Consider the following 24430-nt stretch of genomic DNA (forward strand, 5'->3'; position numbering starts at 1 on the left):
CTATGCTGTATGTAACAGAGGATCATGTTGGACGCTGAAACTTTCAGAGTATTCAGCCATTCATCTTTTTTTCAATATTGGGGGACAAAAGTCCATTTTGCATTTATTTGAAGGAAAAGCAATTAATTAGATCTGTCACAGACTGATTACAAATTCTACAGTTAATTAAATATATGTGCTCATTAGAAATACTACTTGAGACATTTTAACAAATTAGAGTCTAAATGATTATTTGAATGAAATCCATATTAATTCATTTTTAGAAAGGTTATAAGGCTTATATCACTAGTGGATAAGATGATGATGATGATGATGATGATGATGATGATGATGGTGATGACTTATCTTGCTGAATAGATTAGATTTTAGGAGAAAAATGCTGAGTGATATACTGAATGACATGTTCTAATTGCCTTATTTTTTTATTTTTATTTTTTTATTTATTTATTTTGTCACAACAAAATAAACCTACAAACCTACAGATAGGTTATATAGTATATAAAGGTATAAGCATATATATTAAGACATTAAGTTTAAATCTATTGGTTGCTCTTGTATTATTGCAATTAAAGCTGAAGTAGTCTTTGACAGGAAGGACATTACAATAGATGATTCTATGAGTTAAACTTAGGTCTTGTCGAAGGCGATGGAGTTCCAAGTTTTCCAAGCCCAGGATTTCAAGTCTAGTGGGATAAGGTATTTTGTTGTTTACAGAGGAATGGAGAACTCTTCTTGTAAAATATTTCTGGACACGTTCAATTGTATTGATGTCAGAGATATGGTGAGGGTTCCAAACAGGTGAGCTGTATTCTAGAATTGGTCTAGCAAATGTTTTATATGCTCTGGTTAGTAGTGTAGTGTTTTTGGAAAAGAAGCTACGCAAGATTAGGTTTACAACTCTTAGAGCCTTTTTTGCTATGTATTTGCAGTGGGCTTTGGCACTTAGATCATTTGACATGAAAACTCCAAGGTCTTTAACGGGATGGGGGTCATCTGTAAGGTAATGTCCATCAAGCAAGTACTTAGTGTTTGGGTTCTTTTTTCCTATATGTAAGACTGAGCATTTGCTGGTTGAGATTTGGAGTTGCCAAGTTTTAGACCAAGCGGTTAGATGATCAAGGTCTTTTTGAATGATAGATATATTATCAGTGGTGTTAAATAGTTTGACATCGTCAGCAAAGAGAACACAATTACTTGAGATATGGTCACAAAGATCATTAATGTATAGTATGAAGAGTGTTGGTCCAAGGACGCTGCTTTGAGGAACGCCACTCTTGACAGGAACAGGATTTGATAGAGCATTGCCAATTTTGACCACTTGTTGTCTGTTAGACAGAAAAGCAGATATCCATTTGTGAAGGGGTCCTGAAATGCCGTAGGATTTTAGTTTTAGGAGAAGTTTATCGTGCCTTTATTGCTTATTTCCTTATTGCTGTTAATGGTTCATTGTATGGATTTTAGGAATATAGCTTATCTGAGGAAGTTTCATGTTAAGAATTAAAATAGGTTAAAAACAGGAATAGGGACTCTACACAAGATATTGGCATTGCAGTACTGAGCATATATTACACTTAATATGTCATGTTCTGTGATTAGATATGGAATGCACACCTTAATTTAAAAGTAATTTCCAACCTTTTGCAAAAAAGAAAAAGAAAAGATATGTGCGATTTACCAACATTCTTTGTGTGTGCACGTGTCCATGTGCAGGCACATGTATGCAAGTCTTCAAGTCAGGTTTTTTTTTTTTACTTCTGAGAACGGCTTGGAAAAATCCCTGCAGTTTTCTTGGCAAGGTTTTTCAGAAGTTGTTTGCCATTGTCTCTTTCCTTAATTGGACTTTGATTGGACCAAGGTCACCTAGCTGGCTTTGAGCCTAAGGCAGGACTAAAACTTATAATCTTCCAAATTCTAGAATAGGAAAAAAAGCAGAGTCTTGTGGCATCTTGCAGACAAACAACACTATTATAGTCTAATCTTCTATGGATGACAATGTGCTTTACTTCACTTGGCACATGGAATAGCTATTCAATCCATTTCAGAAGACATTTTCCACCTTAAAGTCGGCCTTTTTGATTCCTAATAAATATTTTACTGGCAGGACCCCTCCACAGATATCATTCGCCAATTTCTTTTTAAATGAACTTTAAGAGGATGCAGCTGCTAGGAGACAAAAAATGAAAGTAGTGTTGTTAGTATGCCATGAGGGAAGTTTTAGTAGACTTGGGGGGTATAGTTCTTCCACTAATAACTGAAATAAAGCTACTGATTCCCAAAGCTACCGATACCCAAAAGGAGATTGGTTGGTGGGGGGGAAATAAACGGTCCTTTGAAATTGTTTATTTCAAAGTCTGAGGAAGCTCAGGCTGAAATAAATAAGACACTTTTTGAACGTATGAAGTGAGATAAAGGAAATGACAATTCTCCATATGCCCACCCAATTTAGAATAAAGTTTTTTAGCTGATGTTTAGAAAACAGTAGAGAAAGGTGAAACCATCCAATTGAAGGCCACTCTCTTTTTTGCACTCATTTCCATTCTACTTCTGCAATAGTAATGAACTTTTTTAAATAATCTTTTGGAAAAATTCCTGTCTTCTTTTGCATATCTTCTAATATTTTCTTGTTTGTGTTCATTTTCCCCTAATGTTTGCATTTTAATATACAATTTTCCTTAACATGTCCAGTTTTATGCATATGAGCACATTGATATGGGTATGAAAATCTACTATTAAAAAAGCTAACACTTCTCATAATAGCTTGAACCCACTGATCATACAGCCAAGAGTTTGTCTTGAAATAGGTAAACCTACTTCCTGTAGTTTTAACCTATTGATTCTGATCCCTCTCTAGAGCTCTAAAAGATAAGTTCACTTTCTCTTTTATATGTCAGCCCTTCAGATATTTGAAGATTGCTTTCATATCTCCTCTCAGTTATTTTATTTCTCTAGGTTAAGCTGCCTAGATCCTTTAACTTTTCTTCATCCTTTTCCCATGTACCATGACCAAATCAATTTTTTTTTCACTTTATACTTTTGCTTTTCATTTTTCCTATCCAGATACAGAATTTCACATTTTTTCCTTTTAAATTCCATCACATTCATTTCATGCCACTGCTCAAGCCTATCTAGATTTTTTTCCTCAGTCTTCTGTGTCTTGCCTCTGAAATATTAGCACTTGCGTCCCTCACACGTTTTGTGTCATCTGAGACTTGATAACTGTTCCTTCAGCTCTTTCATTAGGCTCATTGATAAAAAAACATTGTGCAGCACAGGGCTAGAATAGAGTCCTTCTGAGCTGAAATGAAGCCATGAGGTTCGTTTCTCTTTAGGTTGTGATTATCCAGCAATTATAAATCCATAAAACGTTGTATCATCTACTCTGTATTTTATCATTTTATTAAGGAGAATGATGTGAAAGAATTTGTGAACTCCTGGTATGTTATGTCTATGGCACTTCCCTGATCTCTTGAGCTAGTAACTCTATCAAAGGAGATAATGCAGCATGATTTTGCAACAGGACCATTCTGATTCCTGTTAATTGTAGCATGCCTATTCAAGTACTTATTGACATTTTATTTAATAGGTTTATTTTTGTGGGCCTTGACTAATATAATATAATCTAGCAGCCAAGTATATAGTTTTAGAGATCATCTATCTTCTTTTTGTAGGTGAGGCTGACATTTGATCCAGTCTTCTTGGATTCACTATCCTCTGGAGTTCTCAGAGTTGACTAGGAATAGTTTTGTGAATACCCAAAGATGTAAAAAAGTGTCAAGCCCTGGACACATTTGATTTCATTCAAATTAGCTAAATTCTCTGTTACCCACGCCTTGTCTAACCTAAGCTGCAGTTTCCACCCTCCTCAGTGATATAAAAATAACCAATTAGAGAAAAGAATTGCCAAAGATTCCTTTTGTTGTTGTTATTTCAGGATCTGGCACAAGCTTCCCCTCATTCTGAACTCTGGCCTGTCCGACACAATTTGTGCAATTTTTGGAAACAACTTCGCATTCTTCTGTGGTTTGTGGTCTTCCTTCCGTGTCCTATTTATGTTACGCTTATATAGCAGGTTTTTGGGTAAGTGATATGTTGCTTTTAATTCTTTGCAAAGCCTTTTTCAATTAGGACATAAATTACCCATCTGCATTGAACACACTCTTCATTCCCATATATTCAACATTAAGCCAATCATTTGTTTTTATTATTGTTTACAAACCCAGATATGAAATTGCAGCCATACCAAATGATGTTAATCTCCTCAAAATACTATTTTCCTATTGGGAAATATGTCACAGCTGAGGTCCATAGAGTTACAGCAACAGACAATGTAAACAGATTGTTAATCTGTCTAGACAAATACAATTATTTTGGTAAGTTACAAGAATATTGATATATCCTGAGACCCAGGTGTTTGTTTGTGCCACTCTTCCATTTTACCTCACAGCAGCTGTCACAACTACAAACTCATCTATCTTCCCTTGGACTCCTATAATAAAATCCTGCCTAAAAAATGGCTTGATTCATTCCAGTAACTGAATACAAAGGAGGGCTCAAATAGCTTGTTTTCATGTCTGGCATTGCCAATATTACAATCTGTTCCTCCAATAAAACTGAAGGAGATTGGAAGGTTTCAGAAAAGAACAAAATAGGGCCAAGTGGCAAATCTATGGATATAAATAAAATTGTATATTTCATTTTATTTTGAAATGGTGATTGTGATGAACCAGACTTCTTCCTCAGAACAGGATAATTTTTTTCTGTGATTTATTCTTAACAGGTTCCATTGGAATCATTTAGAAGATACCCAAGATACTAAAAGATCATGTAAAATGTCCCTCATTGGAAGGAAGAGAGAAATAATTTTGATTCTTAGAATTTCCCTCTTTGATCAGTTAGAATACCCCCTCAAAAAAAAAAATCTATGGCAGAGGTTCCTAAACTTTTTGCCAAGTCGAACTTCCCTTTAGTGTAATCTTAATGTGTACACTCCTCTAAAAATCCAAGCACCAAAACCAACACCAATGAACATGAAAACAGTATAATGACATATCGAGAGAGGTGGATTTATTGTAACAATGAAACTAAAGGCTTCTTTACACCTGCCCTGACTCACTCTGGCACACCTTACAGTTGGGAAAATCCTGATCTAGGGATGAAGTTGCTTTGCCTTCAGGAGGAATTTCAGAGAGAAAAGGGCTGTGTAGTCTCCTGGGAATAACCAAGGAAACATCCTGTAAAATCCTTAATGATCATGTTTCTTCTCAATTTGTGGAATGAAGTTTTAGTTTGTAGAATTTTGTTAATGGGGAAAATGTAAATTATAAAAGGTAACTGCATTTCCACTTACTTGTTCGTTCAGGATTTTTATAGAAAAATGTATATAACTATATAGAAATGTAAAAATATAATTTCTACCCATCCTTAACACACACACACACACACACACACAAACCTGTGTGTATATATCTGTGTGTGTGTGTGTGTATACATACATACACACACACAAATACACACTGTGTGTGTATATATCTATGTGTATACACACACATACATAATATGCACACTGTATACCCCACACACATATATATGCACATATACATACACATACAATGCACTGAGATATTGTGAGTTCTAGTCTACTTCCAGAAATTGCAGGAGTCAAGACTGACTTGAACCAGAGAAGACAGGGAGAGAGTGAAAGAGAAAGAGAGAGAGGTGTAATACTACTTTTCATACTTTAGGTCGCAAAAGACTTTTATACCTTATTCATAGAGTTTTGGTTTTGAAGACAAAAATTTTAAAAACTAGATATGACTTTTTTAAAAAAATGTTGTTATTGTGGGCATAGAAGAGAGACATGGTAGTTTAGAAAGTGATCTGGTGCTTCATAACAATAATATAATGTGATATGATCCTATGTGATAGCAATATTAAGTAACATTATCAAAAACCCTGGAGTCCTTTCAAATCCTATTGAAAATATAAATATCCATTTCTATGAAATAAATCATTCCCTTTTTTCCATTTATCAAAGTTCCATAGAACACCAACAAGAGCCTGAGAGTTATGTCTGAAATGTATGTCTAGGTACAATTCTAATCACTCATTGAGCAGTTACAAGAAATGAATTAAGCTGACATTAAGTCAGTGAGTAAATTCAGGCAATACATTTGAAATGCATTGAAATTTATCTTTCAGTGGCCTGGAGATAAGATACTGATTTATCAAACACAATAGAAAGAATGTATTAAACTGTAAGAAAAAAGAAAAATGTTCTCTTAGGGATCCAGAAAATTATTATTAATAGAAACTCCCAATATGACAAAAATACACAAAACCTGATATTTCTCATTTCACTTATGCATCTTTGAACTATAATATGTCCCTTAGGACTCCAAAAAACCAATAAGGACATTCTGGCTCATGTTTTTATTTAAGATACTTGTTTGACAAAAACACAAAAGCTAGAAAATATTGGCAGTAATCTCTTATTTTAGTAACTCTGCACGATACAGCTTGGAACTCAAATATCAGAACTCAAACAATATTTGTTGTTGTGTGTGAGGCAATAATAATATATAGAGAGAAATCCTATAAATGTTTTTAAAAAGTCAGATAAAAGGCTGTGATGTCCAGTACATTATTGAAAAACTAAATACACCAAATTAAAATAAATATTGTAGAAATAAGATGGTAGAAGCTTTGGGGTTGTATTGGCATGTGGAAGGAATAGATCATAATCTGCCATGCTGGTCCAATGTGAGTTGGCATATTTGGGTTATCTATCATGTCCTGTTCGCCTTGGGAGACCCTTCTGGACATAGACATGTCCGACAACAGTCCCATAATTCCATTTAACCACACAAGCCCCTTCATCTTGTCAAGGCCTCAATCACTTAAGATTTGCAGATGATGTTGTTCTCTTTTCACAGGACCCAGAAGAGCTACAAAGATACATATAAGAGCTGCACAAAGCAGGAGAACCATTTGGCTTAAAAATGGCTTAAAAAGAGCCAGGTTATGCTTAATAAATTCACCAAAGATAGAAAAAATAATATATCTGAAGAAGAACTAGACGTAGTAGACCAATACATATACAGTAATCTTGGCCAATGGATCTCAATGGAAGGTGATACAATGAAGGAAATTGAAAGGTGTGTTAAATGTGGTTGGCAGGCATTCAGCAAGCTAAGCAGAGGTGGGTTTCAGCAAGTTCTGACCAGTTCTGGAGAACTAGTAGCAGAAATTTTGAGTAGTTCAGAGAACCGGTAGTAAAAATTCTGACTGGCCCCACCTCCATCTATTCTCTGCCTCCCAAGTCCCAGCTGATCGGGAGGAAATGGGGATTTTGCAGTAATCTTCCCCTGGATTGGGGAGGGAATGGAGATTTTACAGTATCCTTCTGCTGCCCCGCCCACCAAGCCATGCCACGCCCCGCCCACCAAGCCAGACCCACAGAACTGGTAGTAAAAAAAATTTGAAACCCCCCCCCCCACAGTATAATTTTCAAGATTATGCCTGAAAAGTTTTTGATCAATATGTGTTACCTGTTGTAACCTATGCCAGTGAAACATGAACATTAACCTGACACTTGATACAAAAGCTAAGAGTTTTCTAAAGATCCATGGAAAGATACATGCTTGAAAACAAGACAGAAAGATCTGTACAGAGACAAGCAAACAATTACTACAAAAAATTACAATTTTTCAGTAATTGAAATCCTGATGAAATCTTAATTTTAATGTCTATAAGTTTTCCTAACCAAGATAATTTTAGATTCTTTACCATCTTGAAATGTCTATTACATTTTTTCCAGATTTGTGAATAATTATTTTAAATAAAATTTTATTAGTTTTTGACAAGATTAAAAGTTTGCGGACCCTTTTGAATTTTTAATATTTTAAAATATACCTGACCTAAACCACGATCTTTCTTCCACATATTTTAAATGAGATAAATAAAACGCAGTTAAACAGATGAGTCAAAAGCATTGCCTTATTTATTTATTGAGAAAAATTGTCCAAAGTTACATATTGGTGTGTGGCAAAGATACTTAGGACTTGTGAAGGGAACAGATCACATTTCAGATCATATTTATGCAGAAATATAGAATATTCAAAAGAGTTCACGACCTGTTAAGCACTAATAATTCATTATTATTAGAATATTTTTTCTACAGTGGTACTAAGCCCATAACTAAATGCAAGTGCTGCTTTTCTTCCTGAGTTAAATTTCATATTAACATTTTAGTTTTATGATTTTATTAATCAAGTAACCTGAGAGAGATCTACACTATATTTGAAGACTTTTCTAGATATAGATAATTAAAAGATAACTGTTGAGGCAAAGATATATATGTGAGGGTGCGCAAGTGGTTCAGGGAAGACACAACTTGAATATTGAGGACTTGAGGTGGCATATGGGAGGATGTGCAGGTATGCAGATGCAAACAGAAGAATTGGGGAAGGGTGGGAGGGCGGGAAAGACCTTCCTGAGCAACCTATGACCTTCTCTGCCAGCTTCTCCATTAATTTGGTTACAGGAAGTCAGTAGGGAAGGTAGCAAATCAAAGTCATAATGCCTGATGCTGAATCACAAGATGCTGGGACTGTTGTAAGTATGAGCTAGTTGCTTTTCTGTGAACATTATTCTAAAGCATAATTAGATGTTTATGACACCTGAACCTGGAGCTCAGTGAGGCTGTTCATATTATCTTTATATCCAAAAAATGCAAGCAGAATTAGTTGTATTAGTATTTAGATCCAATACTGACCTATTAAGAATCTCTTTTTTGTTGTATAAACATTTCATACATTTGTGCGAGCTTTCAAAGTACACCTTAAAATATAGTATGTGTTATTTATTTAGAACATTACAAAAGCTTCCATGGCAAAGGCAATAAAATAAAAGAACTATGGAGTTGTGGAGGGCCATATAGGCTATCAAATTCCAACCCATAATCTGGACGAATGCAGATTAATGACTCCATGATAGATATTTGCACGGAAGAAGGGATGTCCACTACCTTTCTGGATAACTGGGCCCAATGTCAAGTTGCTCATACTATAGGAATGTTCAACATTAGGAAACATTCCTAAACCTCAACACTCAAATCTTCCTATAATTAATCTCTGGTATTTTGTCCAGAGTGACAAAACAGATCTTGGTTTTCTACAACTCTCAATACTACTGCAAATATGCAAGCAGGAAGTCCTTTTGCTTTTGTGCAGTCTTGCAGATGGATCCTTTGTCTCACATGAAGCATGATTCAGAATGCCAAACCCTAAATAATGCTCAATCTTAGAAATCTAAGAAATACATGAAAATAACTGTCTTCATTGTCCTTTGATTTTTCCGGCTGTTGTGTTACACGAGTAGGAAGCTGTTCTGCTGTTGTAAGCAAACTCTTTCATCTCAGGGCCTCAACTGTCTTAAAACAATAATATTTGGCAGGCCCTAATGTCTGAAATAAAATATCTGGAAAGTATAAATCACTCACCCAAGGTTAACTGACAATACATTGTTTTGTTTCCTGCATAATATTTTCTAAAGTGACTTTGATGCCAGCATAGTACTGATTGCTCTAAAGGTGTATCCTTTTTATAATCACACTATACATGTAAGGATCCTTTTTTCTGCCTGTTTACTGTAGCCACCAATGTATTAGGCATTCATAATTCTCACCCAAAGGAACTTACTCTGTGCTCTAAATAATCTTCCCACTGCAACCTTTTTTCTAGTCCCTCCCCCCCCCCCCGAAAAACAAGCTCCTCTTTTGGAATATATGTTTTAAATCCTCTGTATTACCCTATCTTACTTCACCTAATTTACCTAACTGCAGTGTTTTAGATTTGTATAAAATATAATGCAATATTCTAAAAAATGAGGATTAGAAATCAATTCAATGAAAGCATCTTTTGAAGTTTTGAGAAAAATCAAGGGGAAACGATTAAATAAGCACAATCTCATATTTTTTTTATGTTTCAGTATTAGTACTGCTGAGACATGTTTTACGTTCAGCACTATTAGTACAGCTGATAAAGTTGTGATTTTTTTTAAAAAGTAGATTTTAAATTTACAAATTGCTGTTTTAGACCATATTAAATGTAGAATTTCTGGAGAAATATATTAATTTGACGAATTTCACAAAGGGAAAGTTTTCATCTTCTGCAGTTACCTATTTAGGAACTTAGGGTACACCAGAAGAAAGAAAGATAGGGCTATAATGAACATTTCCAGTATTATTCTTACCTCTTTCTCTTAGCCTATTTCATGTTATTTGGGCAAAGGATACTCTTGATTTGGGAGTGGGGAAGAGAGAACTGTTCAAATAATTGAAATTGTGCTTTTTCCCCTCTCACTTTCATTCTTGTCTCTCCAAATCATGCAAGGACATCACTGAAGAGTCTATTTTTACCAATATAATGTAGAGCAGGAAGACTTTCACCACATACAAATATTTCCACATGAATTGAAAACTGGTTATTTAGGGATGTCTCCAATTAGTTTGTGTCTCAGTGTGGTCAGAACACAGATATTATAATCAACATGCATAATAATGCAATGTCTCACCCACTTGGTCGTGACTGACTTTTACTATTTTAATATGACTTTTAATACCATTTTAATAATGGTATCCTTTTGAAACATTTCTGGAAATGGGGATTGAAGCACTGCCTTTCTCCTGAGTAGGGGGTTGCAGCTGGAATAGTGGAAGAGGGATACACCTTTGTTTACAATTCCAAAATAATTATAAGGAGATTTGCAGGGCAAGGAATCAGGAGCCAGAGTAGAGTTCAAAAGCACTGCAAATTTATTCCAGGCTACTCACACACAAGAATCTCATCTAGTAATGGTCATGTTAGGTTAGTGCCAGATAAGAATCAATGGACTTCAAGGAGGGGTAGATTTAGGTCTCTTTTGGGGGCATAGGGAGTTCAGACTGATGATGCATTCAATACGGGCTCCACCTGGTCATCTCCTACAAAATTATTATTATTTTCTCCTATTTCTCTCCCTTCTTCCCTGCGTGGGTGTGTTTGCATATGCATATCTATCTCCATCTGCCTCTATCTCTATCTCTATCTATATCTGCGGAAATATTTAAAAGACAATAGAAAAAACATAGTGGGAATTACACAAGCACACCGTTGTTCAACTAACTAGAGCTGAACTCCAGGTTTCCTGCAGAATTTGGGAGCAGGAATTTCTGGGTAGGCATTGCTCAATTATAAACTCTTCCTATGTTCTCCTGAACGTCTTGTAACCAAAATTCAAATCTTAAATTCTCTTCTTTATTTATTGCATGCTGAGTAATACTATCTGTGTGTGTATTATATAAGATTAGTTCAGAAAAATAAAATGGTCAAAAAAAGCCCTCCCACAAAATTTTAAACTACTGGCTTCCTATTTTGAAGTGAATCTTTTGAAGTATTCATTTAAACATGTCTTTTTTTTTCTTTTCTAAAATTAGTATTGATCCAAAATTGTTCAAAGCTTTTTAAAAAGATCACTTTCAGTAATGTCAAACACTGCTCTCAGATTAAACAAGAGAATTTATTAGATCCAATGATGGAAGAGAGGGACACAGCTCTTTCAGTAACAACAGCTCTTTATTAGTAGACCAGTACAACCCAACAGAGTGCTAGTCTGGCAGTGTCTTCTTTTATAGAGGGCTGCCAGACGGCTTAACCAATGAGCTTTAAGTATTTTCCCACCTTTTTGGAGGACCTGAGTGAAAACTACATCTCACTCCTTATATGGTACATAACAGAATTGATTCATTCAAAAGAGCCCTCCCTTAGATCCTTCTATGTTTCTGCTACCTTTACTTTTTGGAAGTTACACCCTCATTTTGCTAATAGAATTGTTTGGTTATTAATCTTCTCATTGTTCCCATCACCAATCTCTTTCCACTTATGACTGTATGACTGTAACTTTGTTGCTGGTAATCCTTATGAATTATATTGATATATTGACCATCATTTGTGTTGTAAATGTTGTACCTTGATGAAGGTATCTTTTCTTTTATGTACACTGAGAGCATATGCACCAAGACAAATTCCTTGTGTGTCCAATCACACTTGGCCAATAAAAAAATCTATTCTATTCTATTCTATTCTATTCTATTCTATTCTATTCTATTCTATTCTATTCTATTCTTGGTTCTGTTTGTTGCCTGAACAATGCTGTGCATGTTTATGCAAAAGCAAGTCCTAATATGTTCAGTTTTTTTTCCCCATTTGGCAGCTCAACACACTGATATATTACCACAAAAGTTTGCCATTCTTATAGTGACTCATCAGAACTAAAAGGAGCCTCTTTTAAACTTCCATAGCCTTACAGATTTATGACCCAACAAAACAAATTCAGCCCGCTAACTGACTGCATAAATTTGTATGCCGTGTAAAGATATGCAAACATGTGCATGTCTCTGTGTATGTATAGATGTGAGGGTGAATGGATGGGTGTTGTATAAATATAAACTCACACTCACATATAATTTTTATGAAAGATTTTTAAAAGCAAGATTAGCATTAATATAAACTAATATAAAGTAAGAAGAAAAGAAGAAAGAAATCAGAGACTGATGAAAATGCAAGAAAGAAAAAAGAAAAAGAAAAATACAAAAGAAAGGAAAAGGATACAAAGAAGTAGTTTACAATCTTCTTTACAACAGCCATTAGTACAATTATAAATTTACCTCTTATTCTATGGTTACAACATAACTCTCTTCTTTCTACAATCTATAATACCTCATCATAAAACCATAAATTATAAATATAAGATGATGCCATCCCCACTCCATCAGGGAAATCTAGTTTGTCATGAATTCTCACTAGAAGCTCCCCAGAAAGCTATATTCTTGAAAGATTATATACTGATTTTGGGAAAATTGCTGACTTCTCCCTGTATTTAAATATACTGCTTTACAATTTATACAATTTTGAAGAGAATTGAAATCTTAACAGAACTGCAACTATGGCAATTTCTCAAGTGAAACCGCCAATAATTTTCACCTAGATGCAAGGTAAATGTAGAATTCTGCCCAGTTAAAGCATAAGCATTTTAAGCAAAATTAAGTAAGCCATAAAAAGAGTTATGACACATTTTAGAGCCGTTTAGTACATCCATTTCTTAACATTAATTCCCAGAAATATATTACCATCAGTCAGATGATTTCTAACTAATCGCATTGATAAGCAATTTTCTCTTCCACTTCCAGTGTAAATACAAATTTATATTTTCAGGTTATTTCTCATCTCTGAATACTTGATAAATGGGAACCGTCAGGAATATATCTTTTGTCTGCCTGTTCAGTGTAATTTATGCCTGTGGCGAGGGTTTATCCCTTATCTAAGTGTTTTATAGCCCATGATACAATTGCTCCACTGATGTCAGTGCTTTTGGCTTCCACAGCATTGCAATCCATCACTCGACTCATAAATGTAGGAGTATCTTTTATTGAAGGAATTCTACAATTTCACAATGGCAAGGCAAACAGGGTTTTCTGTAAGCTGAATATCCTCGTCCCTTTAATCTACATATGTGAAGTCTTATAAACAATTTCACAGTACAAGTAGTCCTTGACTTACAACAGTTCGTTTAGTATCTGTTCGAAGTTACAACAACACTGAAAAAAGTAACTTGTGACCGTTTTTCATACTTATGACAATGAAAAGCATCCCTGTGGTCACGTGATCAAAATTCAGAAGCTTAGCAACTGGCATGTGTTTATGACAGTTGCAGGATCCTGCAGTCATGTGAGCACCCTTTGTGACCTTCTGACAAGCAAAGTCAATGCGGAAGATGGATTCACTTAACAACCGTGTTACTAACTTAACCACTGGACCAGTGATGGAATTCATTATTTTTTTTACTACCGGTTCTGTGGGCGTGGCTTGGTGGGCATGGTGTGGCTTGGTGGGCATGGCTTGGTGGGTGTGGCAGGGGAAGGATACTGCAAAATCCCCATTCCCTCCTCACTCCTTGGGGGAAGGATATTGCAAAATCTCCATTTCCACCCAACACTTGGGGGAAGGATACTGCAAAATCTCCATTCCCACCCCACTCGGGCCAGCCAGAGGTGGTATTTGCCAGTTCTCCTGAACTACTCCAGAACCTGTCAGAACCTGCTGAATAGCACCCCTGCACTGGACTGATTCTCTTATGGACTGTGGCAAGAAAGATAGTAAAATGGGGTAAAATTCATTTAACAAAAGTCTCACTTAGCAACAGAAAATTTGGGCTCAATTGTGGTAGTAAGTCAAGGATTACCTGTACCTCTACATAAGTAGATAGGACCTCTTGTTTCTTTGCACAGAGATAATTTAGAATGTGGTCTCCCTTGTATCGCTCCAATAATTTCATCAAGACATCAGCCAAAGAGAAGCCTTCCAGAAACTGGAGATTACACCTTCCATTTCAGATAGGTGGTTGTCCAGTTTTTCTTAAAAACCTCCAGTGATGAACCACCTACAACTTCTGAAGGCAAGCTGTTCCACTAGTTAATCATCCTCACTGTTAGGAAGTTTCTCCTTAATTGCTTCTCTATAGGTTTATAGTTTTATATAGTTTATAGTTCTATAGGATTATAGTTTTACATGATGGTCACTGTTGGCATCTGAAGATTTTAGTTAAAAAAACATTCCAGGACTATAATAAACCCTGCACAATTTTGCAAATTACTGGCCTGGCCTGGAAATAAAAAAATGTTAATTTTTTAACATCTGTCATCCATCAATGCATAAAGAAATTAAAAGATTCATCTTCTTTGGTGTACAGCATAAAAATATACACTCACATTAATTTTGGATGCAATGATACAACAATTTAAGCATCAAGATCAACTTTTAAGATTAACCATCTTTTCTATGAAATGAGTGAGTTAGCTGTCGCTATGACAACAGCTGTACTCCACTGATGCTCTAAGTTCAGAAATGTCTATAAGTAAATGAAAATAAGCATAATGTCGTATTCCTATCTTAATAGGGATTTATCCTTTTTTATTACAAGACTGCATTAAAGAAAAAAGCATGCTATTATGCTCTTTGGACTGGCAAGTAAACTCTCATATTGTTGGTATAAAATATAGATGACTCGGACCATTTTAATTAGTGTAGAACCTCATTCCCAACAAAATTCTTGGATTTTGATTATCACAAGTTCTTCTTAACATGATCAAAGAAATGTTGAATGCTTCTGTCCCAACACATCTGAAGGAAAAACTATTGAGGAAAGTGAATGTAAAAAAAAGTTTGTAAATGGTGTAATTTGAACTAAAATATGCTGACTAGGAAGCCTTAAATCTACATCCTGTAGCTGAATTGACTAAAATTATCCTTTCTATCTGCTTACAGAATTAAAAAAAATAATAATCTTCACTGGTATCAACAATCATTTGTTTTTTGTTTCTCCATTTTTTTATGCAAGATCTGACGGTTTGGAGAAAGATACAATTCTACTCTACCTTACAGAAGTATTTCTGAATTCCAAACAAAATTAGTGAAATGAAATTGGAACTTCCTATCCTTTATATTAAGGGGACATGGTGGCTCAGGGGCTAGGACGTTGAGCTTGTCAATCGAAAGATCGGCAGCTCAGCGGTTCGAATCCATGCGTTCCATGCGCCTTTGGCATTGAGTCATGCCGGCCACATGACCATGGAGACATCTTGGGACAGCGCTGGCTCTTCGGCTTTGAAATGGAGATGAGCACCATCCCCTAGAGTCGGCAACGACTAGCACGTATGTGCGAGGGGAACCTTTACCTTTACCTACCCTTTATATTAACTAACAAAATCAAGTGAATGAATTTCAAGCATAGTTTAATTCTTAAAAATTCAAAATCTATAACTGAATAATATTTTTTATTACACTCAACCAACCTAAAATCAATTCAAGCTTTCAGGTTCTCCAGAATATTTTACATTAGGCAAGATAGCACAAAGATTAGGAGATGGAGAACAGGTAATAAAATGCAAAAAAAAAAAACACCCTACAGCAGATAGTTCAGTTATAAAGTTCTACCCTTCAAAATCAATCTCCAAATGGAGAATGAATGAATTTGTTAATGGTAAATATCCTTGATGTCAGGCTACTCCTAGCATTTAAGAACAAAGGGTTTTAGAAGTTCTTAAGAAGAGATTGGACAATCATTTTTCTGAAAATAGTATATGTTTTCCTGCTTGAACAGAGGATTGGACTAGAAGACCTCCAAGGTCCCTTCCAACTCTGTTATTGCATTAAAACAAATAAAGTGTTGTAAATATTAAGTAAATGTCTATGGATATTCTCAATCATCTAGCTCATAGTTGTCTCAAAGGTACTTTTTCCAAAAGACAACTACACTTTCTTGGTGTTTTCTTTGAAAATTATTTTACCTCTCATCAAAGAGGTTTCTTTAGTTTATCAGTTCATTTCTTCAGAACTAAAGAGCTTCTTGGGTGAGAAGCAAAACATTTTCAAAGAAAACACCAAGAAAACCCAGTTGCCTTTTGGGGAAAAAAAACACCTTCCGGACATCAAAGTAAGCAAAGTTAGTTGGATAGAAGGATTGCTATTTTTTTGTGTGCATAGACCAGTTGGATTGCTTGCTTTTTGTCTGCATACAATTCCTAGACAGCTGCATCAAACAGATAAATCCCAAATGATTAAGTTCTTCTGGTACCTTCCTTTAAGGTTTTTGTTGTAATTGTAATATACTATTTCTTCTTTTCTTATTCTTAATTTATCAGTAGTCCGAAATTAAGTATACCATAGGCAAGCAAATCCAATTCATAGATGCCGATGATACAGTCATGTAAATGTTTAAATCAGAGATTTAATTCTATGGTGATTGCATAACCAAAGTACTAAGCCAAGTTGATCTGCCATATTGAATCAGTAACTCCAAATTGATTCAGAGTGATATGAACAAATACAGCAGTGACTAGATGGTATTTTACTGTTTCTAACACTGGGAATAATGAACCAGTTAGTCTAACCATACATGGAGATAGTAGAAGGAGTGTGTTGAATGGTCTGACAGAAATGTGATTTCTAGCCAAAGAATGTTTTCACCTCATTAAATTCCATGACTATCAGAGTCCTTTGGGGCTGGGAAAATGTTTTTGCTTTTTTTTCTCTCACTCTCTCTTAGAAGTGATTTGCCATTAGATGCAGCTTCATTCCCTCTTATTAATTCTGCTTTGTTCAGTCATCTTTGTGTGAGATCCATCCCAATGTTTCCCAAATCTGTACTGTATATCATGTGTCCTATTTGATGACAGTCCCCTGTTGGTATCGGTGAGTTTGTATGACCTTGGCTCTCCATCCATTCATCTTTATTTCTCCCAACGTCTCCCACAAACTAAAACTTCTCTTCCCAAAGATCCTGCTTTGTTGGCTGATAGACTGTCTTGAACAAATGAATGTTTTTTGACTGGACCTAAGCTAGCGTGTTAGAGAAATTTGAGAACTACATGTAGAAAACACCTTATTGCTTATTGTTATGGTTCTATAGACAATAGGAAAATCTACTCCAAGCTCTTTTTCTTCTCCATAATCTGGCAAACTATCATTTTTTTCAAGCTGTAGATTGCATTAACACTGAGAGTGTGGAAGAGGAGACAGTATCCAACTTTGCATAGGATCACTCTCACAGGAAATGTATTCCCTATTTTGCTATCTGCAACCACCACAGGTAAAGTATCATCCTCAGCAAAGAGGTAGCACATCTGGCAACATCACCAATGTTTTAGCTTTAAGGAAAAGCAAGCCCCAAAACCGCATAAGCAGGCAGAAAATATATTCCTTTTGTGGGGAAATTAATTAATACTTGACCTCAATTGTTTTTTTTTATTTTTATACACTCTTGGGTAAAGCGTCACTTTTAATTTTTGTAGGTTTGGAGCAAGTTTCCATCCTAATGCACTGAGTGAATGGGGCACACTGGGAACACAAATGCACATTTATGTTACACTTTTACAATAGTTTTACAATTAAAGATCAGGCAACAAGACTGTTGTTTTCTCTTCTCATTCCTACCAATACAAAGCATGGCACAATTCAGCAATCAGGGCTTTGTATCTGGGCCAAAGGCTGTGGCTTGTCTAATATACACACTTAAAATGTCAAAGCAGTATGTACTTTTGTCCCCCTCTGTCAGAAAACTGACCCATTCCGTCCTTATGTCACATTATTCGCATGCATCAAATCCTATCAACTGCCTAACTACAGTATTTTTCTGCTATAAGGTTACTAAGGAGCAAAGTGCTCCTACTTAGGGAACTAACATAAAGTATGACTAGCAAGCCATAACCGTGGCACTTTACATTATACTGAAATCTTGTCATTCGATATCTTTTTAGGGCAGCTTTCTCAAACTTGGCAACTTTAAGATGTGTGGTGTGGCCGGCTGGGGAATTCTGGGAGCTGAAGTCCAAACATCTTAAAGTTGCCAAGTTTGAGAAATTTGTGTTCAAGGCCACACTTGAATGGGTATGCTTGTCAGACTTAATGAAACTTTTCTTACTCTGGCAGCTAAGAAGGAGGGTAGAAGACTGGACTCATGGATCTGTAAATCAGTTTAACAAAAAGTGATGCCTAATTGTCTGCTTACTTGCCAATACCAGTCAGGGTGTTTCGAGTATTTATTCAATTTGTATAGCCACTCCTTTTACAAATATGACAGTATACAACTGCTAAAGCAGTACCAAAAACAGAAGCAAGCCAACACTAAATATAAAACCATGTTAAAAACTATATTAAAACCATAAAACATAATCAGCAGCAGAGTGACAAACCACTCAACATTCATTATATCCACTGAATAAGCTCTAACCAAAGCTGCATCTTCTGAGTGTGTAGTTGTACCTATTTTTAAAATGGTTTGGAAGAAATGATTCCGTCTTCATGTAAATGTAGCACTTCTCCGCTATTTATTAAAGCAGCCTAACTTTTGAGGAGTACTACAGCATTAAAATTTGCATAATCTTTTAAGAAGTAAATCTCTGAAAACATTCCTGGCATCTTTAGTATCTAGTACCGTGATGGTGAACCTATGGTGCGTGTGCCACATGTGGCACGCAGAGCCCTCTCTGCGGGCATGCCAGCCATCACCCCAGCCCAGCTCCACTGCACATGCGCACATGCCTTCTGCCAGTCAGATGGTCTTCAGGTCTCTGCCATGCATGCATGGGGAGGGCGCATGCACGGGGGTGTGCAGGTTGGTGCAGGAAGCTTTCCAAGCCCAAAAAGGGGCACGGGGGATTCGTGCAGCCCCCCTGCACCCTTTTTGGCTTCCAGGTTGATGCAGGAGGCTTTCCAGGCCCAAAACTGGACATGGGGGGGCTTCCATGCGTGGCACCTGGAAGCCAAAACAGGGTATGGGGAGGCAAGTTGCATGTGCGAGGATGCGCATGTACATGTGGGACGCATGCACAAGGGTAAGGCGCATATGCAGGGTGCATGTGTGGGGGTGGGGTGTAAGCAGGTGGGGCACTCGCATTGAATTTGGGCATGTGTGCATCATTCACATGCATGCGCACTTTGGGCATTCGGCACCAAAAGGTTAACTATCACTGATCTAGTACAATGAAGCAAAGTCTTCTCAGAAGAACAGCTCTTTTTATAATGGGCATATATCCTAGCCACTTTCTACAAGTTATGTCATGCTAAGAGGTGCCATCGGGCATCCAAAAATTAATGAATGGAGCCCTACCAGGAAGATAAAGTGTTTTCCAACCAGCCATACTAAACTATTTGGTACTACCAATAATTCAGTGATCACTGAGTAAAAAGCTACATAACACACATGTGGGCAGTCTAATTGGTATTTTTCAATATCTTGCCAAACTTGACAGGCAGAAGAATAACAATAGCATTTAGACTTATATATCACTTCACAGTGCTTTACAGTCCTTTCTAAGTGGTTTACAGAGCCAACATATTGTCCCCAACAATCTGGGTCCTCATTTTACCAATCTCGGAAGGATGGAAGGCTGAGTCAACCTTGAGCCGATGAGACTCAAACTGCCGAATAGCTGGCAATCAATCAACAGTCAGTAGAATTAGCCTACAATATTGCATTCTAACCACTGTACCAGAGATGGGTTTCAGCAGGTTCTGACCAGTCTGGAGAACCAGTAGCAGAAATTTTGAGTAGTTTGGAGAACCGGTAGTAAAAATTCTGACTGGCCCCGCCCCATCTATTCTCTCCCTTCCAAGACCCAGCTGATCAGGAGGAAATGGGGATTTTGCAGTAACCTTCCCCTGGAGTGGGGTGGGAATGGAGATTTTGCAGTATCCTTCTCCTGCCATGCCCACAAGCCACACCCACCAAGCCATGTCACGCCCACCAAGCCACGCCCACAGAACCGGTAGTAAAAAAAATTGAAACCCACCACTGCACTGTACCACCATAGGTCTTCAGAGGCAGAAGTCATAACACATTCAGGTTTCATTGTTTCAGGGAAGAAATGGGAAGAAGCCAATGGATAACTAAGAGAAAGTTTTTAAAAGCATGGTTTTTAATTAAATTGGAGTTTGTTATTTCTGCACCAGTTCAGCACATCTCTGTAGGTTCTTTACTAAATTTACATTGTGAGCTGTTCTTTTCTCATTCCAGCCGTTTCTGTCTTAAAAGAAATATTCTAAAACATTATTGTGGTGAGATTCTGGAAGGTATCAGGCATAAACTTGTAGGAGTTAATGTACTCTAAATGGGTATCATGCCTGCTGTTTTCATTCCAGTCTGTCAAAAAACATTAGTAGTGGCAGATATTTTGATTGCCAAATCAAAACCTGAAACAGTTCCAATCAAATTGTTTTGCCTCCAAATTTCAAAGCACAAAATTGGATTGCATTAGGGAACCTCCACATGTGAGCTCTCCAATTTGAACTGCATCAAGGACTGATTTGACAGTCAGTTTGGTATAATGGTTAAATGCACCAGGCTAGAAGCTGGGAGACTGTGAGTTCTACTCCTGCCTTAGGGACAAAGCCGTCTGGGCAGGGGTGGGCTGCTGGGGGTTCACAGGGGTTTGGGAGAACCTCTAACTAAGACTCTGTGCAATTCAGAGATCCCCCAAATCCCACTCCTGGCTGGCCCTGCCCACCCCTCCCAGGAGTTCCCACGCGGCCCGTTTTGGATGCAGGTAAGTGCAGGGCGCATGTGGAGGCTCGAGGAGGTCAAAAAACGGGCCTACTGGAAGTTCGGGAAGGCCAGAAATGGCCCGTTTCTGGCCCCCAGATAGTTTCCGGAGGCCATTTTTGCCCTCCCAGAGGCTCAAGAAAAGCCTTCAAGAGCCTGGGGAGAGCAAAAACCACCATGGTGCAGGAGGCCACCATGGTGCAGGAGGCCAACTAGGCCACACCCGCCATGCCCACACCCACCCCAGAAACCAGGCAGAGAACCCCTTGCTAAAATTTTTGAAGCCCACCCCTGCATCTGGGTCACCTTTAATCACTTTCTCTCAGCCCCAGAAAGGAGGCAGTAGCAAACCACTTCTGAAAATCTTGTCAAGAAAACTACAGGGACTTGTCCAGGCATTCTCCAAGAATCACACACAACTGAATGGAAGAAGGGTGAAAAAAAACCTTCCACGAACAGTGTTGCTTCACATCCCATTTGCTGATCACACAACCTGAAAATATTCTGAAGATCCAAAAGGGTAGGTTACTTGTGAAATTCTTAACTTGTCTGGGAGAAGATGAAGCAGAATGTCCTTTCCCTAGGGCTTCAAATAAAACTCCAGATATGATTGACATTGCAACCTTGGGTCAGGGAAATGGGCATCCATTATTCAGTGAGGAGCACACCCACAAATCACAGGAGGAAGGCTTCTCTCGTGGACCACAGGTTGAGTCAGAGGTCCTGACAAAAGCGTTGCTCTGCACCCCTGAACATGCCTTGCATAACTTAGTTCATCTATTTTATATATCACTTCACAGTGCTTTACAGTCCTTTCTAAGTGGTTTACAGAGCCAACATATTGTCCCCAACAATCTGGGTCCTCATTTTACCAATCTCGGAAGGATGGAAGGCTGAGTCAACCTTGAGCCGATGAGACTCGAACTGCCGAATAGCTGGCAATCAATCAACAGTCAGTAGAATTAGCCTACAATATTGCATTCTAACCACTGTACCAGAGATGGGTTTCAGCAGGTTCTGACCAGTCTGGAGAACCAGTAGCAGAAATTTTGAGTAGTTTGGAGAACCGGTAGTAAAAATTCTGACTGGCCCCGCCCCATCTATTCTCTCCCTTCCAAGACCCAGCTGATCAGGAGGAAATGGGGATTTTGCAGTAACCTTCCCCTGGAGTGGGGTGGGAATGGAGATTTTGCAGTATCCTTCTCCTGCCATGCCCACAAGCCACACCCACCAAGCCACGCCCACAGAACCGGTAGTAAAAAAAATTGAAACCCACCACTGCACTGTACCACCATAGGTCTTCAGAGGCAGAAGTCATAACACATTCAGGTTTCATTGTTTCAGGGAAGAAATGGGAAGAAGCCAATGGATAACTAAGAGAAAGTTTTTAAAAGCATGGTTTTTAATTAAATTGGAGTTTGTTATTTCTGCACCAGTTCAGCACATCTCTGTAGGTTCTTTACTAAATTACATTGTGAGCTGTTCTTTTCTCATTCCAGCCGTTTCTGTCTTAAAAGAAATATTCTAAAACATTATTGTGGTGAGATTCTGGAAGGTATCAGGCATAAACTTGTAGGAGTTAATGTACTCTAAATGGGTATCATGCCTGCTGTTTTCATTCCAGTCTGTCAAAAAACATTAGTAGTGGCAGATATTTTGATTGCCAAATCAAAACCTGAAACAGTTCCAATCAAATTGTTTTGCCTCCAAATTTCAAAGCACAAAATTGGATTGCATTAGGGAACCTCCACATGTGAGCTCTCCAATTTGAACTGCATCAAGGACTGATTTGACAGTCAGTTTGGTATAATGGTTAAATGCACCAGGCTAGAAGCTGGGAGACTGTGAGTTCTACTCCTGCCTTAGGGACAAAGCCGTCTGGGCAGGGGTGGGCTGCTGGGGGTTCACAGGGGTTTGGGAGAACCTCTAACTAAGACTCTGTGCAATTCAGAGATCCCCCAAATCCCACTCCTGGCTGGCCCTGCCCACCCCTCCCAGGAGTTCCCACGCGGCCCGTTTTGGATGCAGGTAAGTGCAGGGCGCATGTGGAGGCTCGAGGAGGTCAAAAAACGGGCCTACTGGAAGTTCGGGAAGGCCAGAAATGGCCCGTTTCTGGCCCCCAGATAGTTTCCGGAGGCCATTTTCGCCCTCCCAGAGGCTCAAGAAAAGCCTTCAAGAGCCTGGGGAGAGCAAAAACCACCATGGTGCAGGAGGCCACCATGGTGCAGGAGGCCAACTAGGCCACACCCGCCATGCCCACACCCACCCCAGAAACCAGGCAGAGAACCCCTTGCTAAAATTTTTGAAGCCCACCCCTGCATCTGGGTCACCTTTAATCACTTTCTCTCAGCCCCAGAAAGGAGGCAGTAGCAAACCACTTCTGAAAATCTTGTCAAGAAAACTACAGGGACTTGTCCAGGCATTCTCCAAGAATCACACACAACTGAATGGAAGAAGGGTGAAAAAAAACCCTCCACGAACAGTGTTGCTTCACATCCCATTTGCTGATCACACAACCTGAAAATATTCTGAAGATCCAAAAGGGTAGGTTACTTGTGAAATTCTTAACTTGTCTGGGAGAAGATGAAGCAGAATGTCCTTTCCCTAGGGCTTCAAATAAAACTCCAGATATGATTGACATTGCAACCTTGGGTCAGGGAAATGGGCATCCATTATTCAGTGAGGAGCACACCCACAAATCACAGGAGGAAGGCTTCTCTCGTGGACCACAGGTTGAGTCAGAGGTCCTGACAAAAGCGTTGCTCTGCACCCCTGAACATGCCTTGCATAACTTAGTTCATCTATTTTATGATACAGGAAGGTAAACAGAAGGAAAGTATTTATCCCTTGGGGCACTGCTTGTCACATATGTACCATTTCAGAAGCAGAAGTCATAATGCATTCAGGTTTCATTGTTGCAGGGAAGAAAATGGGATCTATTTTGGGATGCCAGTGAGAATGGTGTGATTTTCCACATAAGGAAATGTTTAAGGACACGACGGTGGAAGCTATGCGCTTGAATTAAATAATAATTTTGGAGCCCATTTTAAGAATGACATGTCTGAACCCTCTCCTCATTCATAATTCACTACAGATTTCTAAATTAACTGATCTGTTAATAGGACGTGGCACTTCTTTGGTTTCAGAGCAGCCAAAAGTTTATAGGAACCAAAGAACAGTGGTGCTATTTATGATGAGGATAGGAAACTTCTAAAAATGATATTGCTGCTTTTTGACAAGCTCTGGGAAGACCATATTCAGAGAGAGAGAGAGAGAAAAATGAGAGGGAGAGAAAGGA

The sequence above is a fragment of the Ahaetulla prasina genome, chromosome 1 (genome assembly GCF_028640845.1).
Source record: "Ahaetulla prasina isolate Xishuangbanna chromosome 1, ASM2864084v1, whole genome shotgun sequence".
NCBI classification, from domain to species: domain Eukaryota; kingdom Metazoa; phylum Chordata; class Lepidosauria; order Squamata; family Colubridae; genus Ahaetulla; species Ahaetulla prasina.